The sequence below is a fragment of the Scylla paramamosain genome, chromosome 16, assembly GCF_035594125.1.
Source record: "Scylla paramamosain isolate STU-SP2022 chromosome 16, ASM3559412v1, whole genome shotgun sequence".
Classification (NCBI taxonomy): Eukaryota; Metazoa; Arthropoda; class Malacostraca; order Decapoda; family Portunidae; genus Scylla; species Scylla paramamosain.
In genome coordinates, this window is record NC_087166.1 from 2236911 (window position 1) to 2245000 (window position 8090).

Here is an 8090-nt window from a genome sequence, read left to right on the forward strand (position 1 = left end):
TTGCTTTACTTTTTAACATTTTGTCTCCTTTCAAAACTGTATTTTCTTCCCTATCAATTAACATCTATGATTTCACGCCTCTTCCTTGTTTTCTTTGAATTTTTCTCTCTCTCTCTCTCTCTCTCTCTCTCTCTCTCTCTCTCTCTCTCTCTCTCTCTCTCTCTCTCTCTCTCTCTCTCTCTCTCTCTCTCTCTCCTCTACTAGTCCTCCCAGTCATAGATCAGTGTTGTTTGTTAACAGGGATTTGTTTATCCGGAGTTTATATTTACATTATGATTCTGCAAACAAACTTTAATTACATTTACCAGAATGAGATTAAAACATCAAGCACGTTAATATCATGTGCTTATTATTAAAAGGCAAAGTATTTTCACACCCTCTGGCATCGTACTCTTCCTTATTACCCTCGCTCCCTTCTTGCTTTCTTCACTGCTATTAATCCTCTTTGCTCTCTTCTATTCCTTATCTTCCTCCTCACCCTTATATCTCCCTTTTTTTCTCCCGTCGTCTTCCCTTTCCCTCTCTCTTTCAACTAACCTTCATCACGCCTTTGCTTTTCTTGATATTTCTCTTCGTCTGTATATCTCCTTGTTCTGTCTTCTTGGCTTCCTTCCTTCTTCACTAACTATTATTATTCTTCTGTTTTTCAACTTGTCCCTCTTCATATGGCTTTCTTTCTCTCCCACGTCATCGCCTGCTCTTCCTCTTCATTCGTGTCTCCTTCCCACACGTCGTTGTTCTTTTCTCCTCTTCTTCCCTCTTCATCGTCCCTCAGCAGGTAGTGATGGGAAGGTGAAGAGGAGGGAGGAGTGAAGGGAGGGGGAGAGGCGACTCAAACTAGACCTCCCTCGCTTATCTAACGCCCATCACTGCTGCCGTTTTCACTCTCACTTACATTTAATTGTTTGTAAATCTTCATCTCCCTCCTCCTCTTCCTCTTCCTCCTTGTCGTTCTATCCATTTACTTCTCTTCCCCTATTCCCTTCCTTCTTGTACTGGTCTTTATTATCTTACCAGTGTTTCTCTTTTTCAGCATTTGAAAGACATTATTTATATTTTCTTTATTCATTCATTGTCTCTATAGTAGCTAAACCTCTTTATATTTCTACTACAAAATAATTCCTCCTTCCTTATACTCTTCCTCATCCTCCACAACGGTAATCCTTCTCTCCATCATCTGTGTTCCTAATGTAGCTCTTCCCCTTTTCCTATCTTAATCATTACCTCTTTCCTCCCTCATCATAACCATTTTACTCACCGTGGTCATTCTCATCCTCATCTCCAGTTCTCTCTCTCTCTCTCTCCGTGTCCTCTCCGCTGTCTCCCGGATTAAAAGGGTTGAGAAGATAACGAGAAAAGGTTGTTTTGTTATGTCTCCCTATCACAGCATTTATATCGAGAGTGATATCAGAGGTTAAACAGATAATAGTGTCCAGTATCTAATCATCTAAAGTGTGGAGTGAAGGCTAAATGGAAAGTTGTATTAGTAAAAGGTGTATTTAACAATCTTGTGGTAGATCTTCCCATATACATTTTTTTTTAACGTCTCTCTATCAGTAACACTTTAGTCCCGAGTGTTTTATCTGGAGCTTCCACAGATACGCGGCCACAAAAAATATGTGATAATGGCCTTTTGGGGAAGATGTATCTGACGCCTCGCTTTCCTGGACGCCTCTTAAAATTCCATTCATTGAAATTAGATGTGACCCCAAATGGCGTGTTTAGATAAGAAGATAAGCAGAAACAGGGCCGATTACAATGGTGGAGAAGAGCAGAGTGATTTTATTAGCTATGTGTTGATTGCTCAGACTTTAGAAAATGTACAGGTTTCTAATGGGATGTATTCCTTGGATTTTACTTACCCTCTACAGCAGCAAATAATCACAACCGTTTGGGAATGATATATGAAAAGTCTGAAATACTGTATTGACACGAGGTGGAGAGTATATATATATCTGTTGATCCCGTAAGTCATAAATGAACACAAGTATATAAAGCATTTGCCACCCTTCTCAACACACGCTATGCAACAGGACTGGCTTCCCAGCACGTGGTGAAGCGCGCGTGTCGGAATGAGACTGACTAAGGCGAAGAGGGAACAAGAAATAGCCTCGATAAGCGCTGGGTGTAAATCATCTTCTCCCACTGACACTCACACACACGGCCAGCTGGAGACCGGCAGCCAAGAGGAGGAGGGGAGGGAGGGAGGCGGAGAAGTGGAAGGGGGAGGCAGGAAGAAAAATGAGGATTTGGTAGTATTCTTGATAACGTAAATCACTGATTGAAAAGTGACGTGAAGAGGGAAGGAAAACTGCCTGTCATGTGTTGAAATGGTTGATGTGTTTATAAGAAAAAAGTGTGAGGAATGCATGCTTATTGACGTCTGTGTGTGTGTGTGTGTTGGAGGCATCATTAACATGAGTCAATTATAAGACATTACCGTCCCTGGACATTACCTTTTAGCATAGATATTCATTAACAATTGTGAGGAATTTTTACTCTCTTCACCTCACCTGCCGCACGCTCTGCACCACCTGCCCCCTCACTCACCTCTCCACACTACTGCTTCAGGTGCTACTTGTCTAGAATTACACCGGTAGAATAAGAAACATCAATTAAAATAACCAATTTATTCCTTATCATAAATCATCAGGATCAGTACATCATAATGTAGACATGTTTTTAAATTTAACACATGAAAACATATAATTATTGAATTATGAAGCCAAGGAAATCAGTATTTTTAATAAAAGATGCATGAAAATAAACTTTATAGACAAAGAATTACGGATTTAGATGGCATCTTTTATATTGTTACATTCATAGATGCCGTTTATTTTTTCCTGCATTGTCAGTTCCCTCGTGTGTCATATAAAATAAATATGTGCAATGACACAGTTCTCAATATACCCAGTTAATTTGAATTGTACCTGTGTTGATTAAACCTCCTCTCCGTCTCTCTCTCTCTCTCTCTCTCTCTCTCTCTCTCTCTCTCTCTCTCTCTCTCTCTCTCTCTCTCTCTCTCTCTCTCTCTCTCTCTCTCTCTCTCTCTCGCTCTCTCTCTCTCACATCATATGTCTATAATGTATATGATGCATACTTTATATTTCGAACACGACCCTGACTTCCTTATAGACTTCCTTACAGACTCCTTTCTCTTCTTAGCACGGTTCTCTCCTCTTCCCTCTATCCGACACCTCATGTAGGGGAAAAAAAAAAAATCAGAAAAAACGCCTGTAAGTTGAAAAGTCCCAGGCAACTCATTAATGAACAATAAGCCTAAAGTTAACAAGAGTAGTGTAAATAGTGTTAATTGTCCGTAACTTGCGTGGTCTTCGGCGTTTTCGAGAGGCCTGGTTAGCTTGTACTGGTCAAGAAAGTAGCCCTGGTTAGCTTGTACTGGTCAAGAAAGTTATGTGGGTGATCACGTTTTAGCAATAAATAAAACAAAGTATTGGTTGGTTATGTCTTTCCCCGTCCATATGCAGTAATTTTTTCTCCTCTTCCTTGAAATTTCTAGGAAGGAGAACTATTTAAATTTAGTTCTGGTGATAAAAAAAAATCGCCAATGTTTAGATTTTAGTTACACTGGTTTTAATTTCGATGGGGCAATAAATAATTCACCGTGCACTGAACACTGTGTAGTTCATATATTGATTTCATGCGTAACCTAACCCGACCTAATCTAACGTAGCATTAATAAGAAAGAGATTATCTGATTAAAATTGTCTGATGAAAAAATATAAAGAAAAACAAAGCAAGAAAATAACAGTGACTTTTTTTTTCTTTCCCTATGTTGCTCATCCCTAACACCTCCTAACAGGCTTCCACTAATCCGTAGTAGCCTCTTCATCCTTCTCTCAACCTCTATTATCCTTCCTCTTCTCTCCTCTTCCCTCGTCTTCCTAGATTGGCGTTCAGGATATCGAGGTTGGCCGCTCCCCTCACTCCCCTCTCACCCGCCTCTCACATGTCGCGTTCCCTCGCCTGTCACGAATCGGGCACTGTAAGGGAGGGGAAATGCGGCTCTTTTAGGCCCTATTTTGAGGCAGAAATACTCGAACGTCAGGAGATTAGTCTTGTTCGGCAGACCTCACTCGCTACCACTACAATTATGTTGCCATCACACACACACACACACACACACACACACACACACACACACACACACACACACACACACACACACACAATAAAAAAAAAATCAAGAGCCGAAAATAGCTCATCCTTTTTTTTTTTTTTTTGTTAGTTTACGAAAATCTAAGTGAAAAGAGGGTTTAAAAGTAAGGTGCACGTCTGTCATCCCTTTCTTGTTTGCTGCAGTCTTTTGTTTCGTTATTTTCGTTTTTTTTTTTTTTATGTACATTACCGTTTGTGTGTGTGTGTGTGTGTGTGTGTGTGTGTGTGTGTGTGTGTGTGTGTGTGTGTGTGTGTGTGTGTGTGTGTGTGTGTGTGTAGCTATGTGTTTTCTTTAATTTTTTGTCTATCTATTTATATATTTATGAGTGTAGCTATATGTGTATCATTCTATTTATTTATATCGATTTACCTATCTAACTATTTAACTAAAAGTGCATTTATTTATGTCTTAATCCGTCTGTTTATCTATTTATTTTTTTTTATTTACGAATACGTAATATACTAAATAGAAACTAGACATTCCGAATTTCATTGAGGTGTTCTGTCAATAGCAGCCACTACGAGCCGTGCGATCACTGTACATCGAAAGTTAATTAACATCTGTGCTTGACTAGCGACCGAGCATATTTTGATGATAGATTAAATGTAATTAAATAAATACTAACGATACGTGCTTTCCTTCTAATGTTAACTTGTACTCCCACCTAAGTATGCCACCACTCTGTCCGCCACCCGCGAGTTACTCCACTTGGCTTATAAATCAAAACTTTGGCCAGAGTCGTACGGGGAGGCAATAAGTTTATGTCACGTACAAAAATCCACCCAGTTCTCCCCTCCATCTCATTTTAACCTCCTTCGGATAAGTGGCCAAACCCCAGCGCCAACACCGAGTCCCGCAACACCAACACTCCTTAGTCACTAGTGTTTCTCGGCCAAAATTGGTTAACTTGCTGAAATAATAAATAAAAATAAACTCACTCATTGGCAACATCATACTCCTCCTCCTCCTCCTCCTCTCCTCCTCTTCTCCCCCACCACCTCCTCCTCTTCCTCTCTCCCCACCTCCCTCACCCACCGTCTCTCCTGACTCATTCTCTCTCTCTCTCTCTCTCTCTCTCTCTCTCTCTCTCTCTCTCTCTCTCTCTCTCTCTCTCTCTCTCTCTCTCTCTCTCTCTCTCTGTCTGTCTGTCTGTCTGTCTCTCTCTCTCTCTCTCTCTCTCTCTCTCTCTCTCTCTCTCTCTCTCTCTCTCTCTCTCTCTCTCTCTTCCCGTTTTCCATTCACTTTACCCTCACTTTTCTTCCCCTCCCTTGCAGAACCCCTCGCTGTGACGTCACATTCATCTTCGTCATGAAGCTGTCATGCGTGTTTCCCCTTGCCGGCTGCCAGACGCACGATAACGACGCCTGAAAAAAAAAAAAAGAAAAGAAAAGGAAAAGAAGGAAAAAAAAAACAAGAAAACACAACATTCATTTGGCAACACGTACGTTTTTGTTGAAAGAGTCAAACTTAATCTATAAGCACATTGCGGCTTATTGCTATTGTTCATCTGTTGGGGAGGCGAAGAAAGGATTAGTGGTGATAGGAGTGTAGTGTTCTGTTGAGTGTGTCGTATGGGGAGCCTTGTCAATTGAACTCCACCCACGTGATCACTCAAGCCTGGCGAAAATGACGTTTCTGCTTGTGGTGGGAGGGCGGGAGGCAGTCACGGTAGTTATGTGTTTCTGTTTTTTTGCGCCAGTGCTGTATTTGTTTAGGCGTGAGTTGTATTGCGTTAACGACTTGAATCCTCTATACTTTCGTCCGTGATTCAAAGATATCGCCTTGTTAACTGTAGGAGCGTGACATGGCTATACGCGCTGCATATTAGTGAAAAAATACGAGGAAAATGTCAGTAGATTAAGTCTCTCTCTCTCTCTCTCTCTCTCTCTCTCTCTCTCTCTCTCTCTCTCTCTCTCTCTCTCTCTCTCTCTCTAATATTGGCACATTATCACACTTATGAACGATGACTAAGATAAGGCGCGGAAAGCAGCGTGTGAATGTTTCGAGTGAAGACAGAGTGAAGTTTGCATGTAGGGGAATGGCCTGGCAGTTTGGGAGTAATGTTGGATACAGACAGGAACAATGCAGCGCTGAACGACACTGCTTCACCTAACACATCTAACGCAACGATGGGAAATCTACGAACCCATGAATGCAAGGATAGGCTGCGATAATATGTGTGTTTAGTATGGTGTGATGCATGATGCTCAGCCTGCTCCAGAAACCGAGGGATTGTATTTCTGCAAAGTTCGTTGATGACTTCAGGGAAAATTTGTACATTTGTTTGGTTTTATGTTGTGATAGTAATGGTAGTGTCACCGTCACCGTCACCTTATCAATAGTCACCAGCTCTCATACCGTCACCATCACTGCCACGTTCATATTCCATTGTCACTGCCAAAAATTACAATAAAAAATAATAATAATGGTTGTACCTAGTAATGGTAGAAGCAGCAACAACAGCAACAGTAGTAGTAGTAGTAGTAGTAGTAGTAGTAGTAGTAGTAGTAATAGTGGTTGGTGGTAGTGGTGGTAATAATAATACTAATACTAATACTAATACTACTAATAATGATAATAACAATAGTAATATCAACAATAATAATAATAATAATAATAATAATAATAATAATAATAATAATAATAATAATAATAATAATAAATATAACAACAATGAAAATGATAAGTGATAATAACATTACTATTATGACATTAGTATCATCATTAATTATAAGATGTGATGCTGGTAGAATAGTAGAAGTATGCAGTTGTTTGGTAGTTATTATTATTTTTAGTAGTAGTAGTAGTAGTAATAGTAGTAGTAGTAGTAGTAGAAGTAGAAGTAGTAGTAGTAGTAGTAGCAATTATTATTATTATTATTATTATTATTATTATTATTATTATTATCAGTAGTAGTAGTAGTAGTAATAGTAGTAGTAGTAGGTATTGTTGTTGTTGTTGTTGTACATTTTTTTGTATATAGGGACATGGAGCCTTATATCTCATACCCTGCACGTCATTGAAAAGATAATGAAATAGATTAATGAATGATTGAATAATGATAATAGTAATAATAATAATAATAATAATAATAATAATAATAATAATAATAATAACAACAAGAATAATATAAAAAAAAGAGCGAGGATGGAAGGCTGTTGATCAGAATAATGGGATTTATATTATGCTAAAGTAAGAAGGAAAAAATATGAAAGGAATATTCAAATTTTTACTTTTTTTTCTATCTCTTGTTACTATTTATTTTATTCACATTTTTTTTTCCTCAGCAGCATCATCTGTTTATTTATTTATTTATTTATTTATTTATTTATTGTCTGATTCCGAGCCTGTATGGAAGTAGCGTAATCAACAACTTCTATGATTATTGTACAGTGTTTGTTCTGTTCATTATTGTTATTATTATCATTATTGTTATTGCTGTTATTTTTTTATTTTAATTAATATTTTAGTAATTATTGTTCTCAGTGTAGATGTTACTGTTGCTTTTGTTGTTGTTGTTGTTGTTGTTGTTGTTGTTGTTTACTTTCTTTTATTATTATCATTATTATTATTATTATTATTATTATTATTATTATCATTATTACTATTACTATTAATTTTAGTCTTTATATTGTTATTATTATTATTACTATTATTATTTTATTATTATTATTATTTTATTATTGTTATTATTATTATCATTATTATTGTATTTATTATTACTTATTTCTACCCTCTGTCATTACTGACACCGTATTTTTTTCTTTAATTAGTAAGGTCTATAATAAAAAAAAAAAAACGTGCAAGAAAACTAGATTATTTGCGATACTTTCGAACTGTGATCTAAAGCGAATTATTTATTTTCATATGTAAGCCTTCCCCGTAACGATTATTATTTTTTTCAAAATAT

The 8090-nt window shown here is 37.6% G+C and overlaps 1 long non-coding RNA gene across 1 annotated transcript in view; it reads right to left on the reverse strand.

Moving 5' to 3' along the window:
- Nucleotides 1–2615: 2615 nt before the first annotated feature.
- The window catches only part of LOC135107888 (uncharacterized), a 10669-nt gene continuing 5194 nt past the window's right edge, over nucleotides 2616–8090 (reverse strand). Inside the window, exons 2-3 of the long non-coding RNA XR_010272034.1 lie at nucleotides 5434–5544; nucleotides 2616–4004 (exon numbers count right to left, since the gene is read on the reverse strand). This is a non-coding gene — a long non-coding RNA (uncharacterized LOC135107888). The remainder of the gene's footprint in view (nucleotides 4005–5433; nucleotides 5545–8090) is intronic.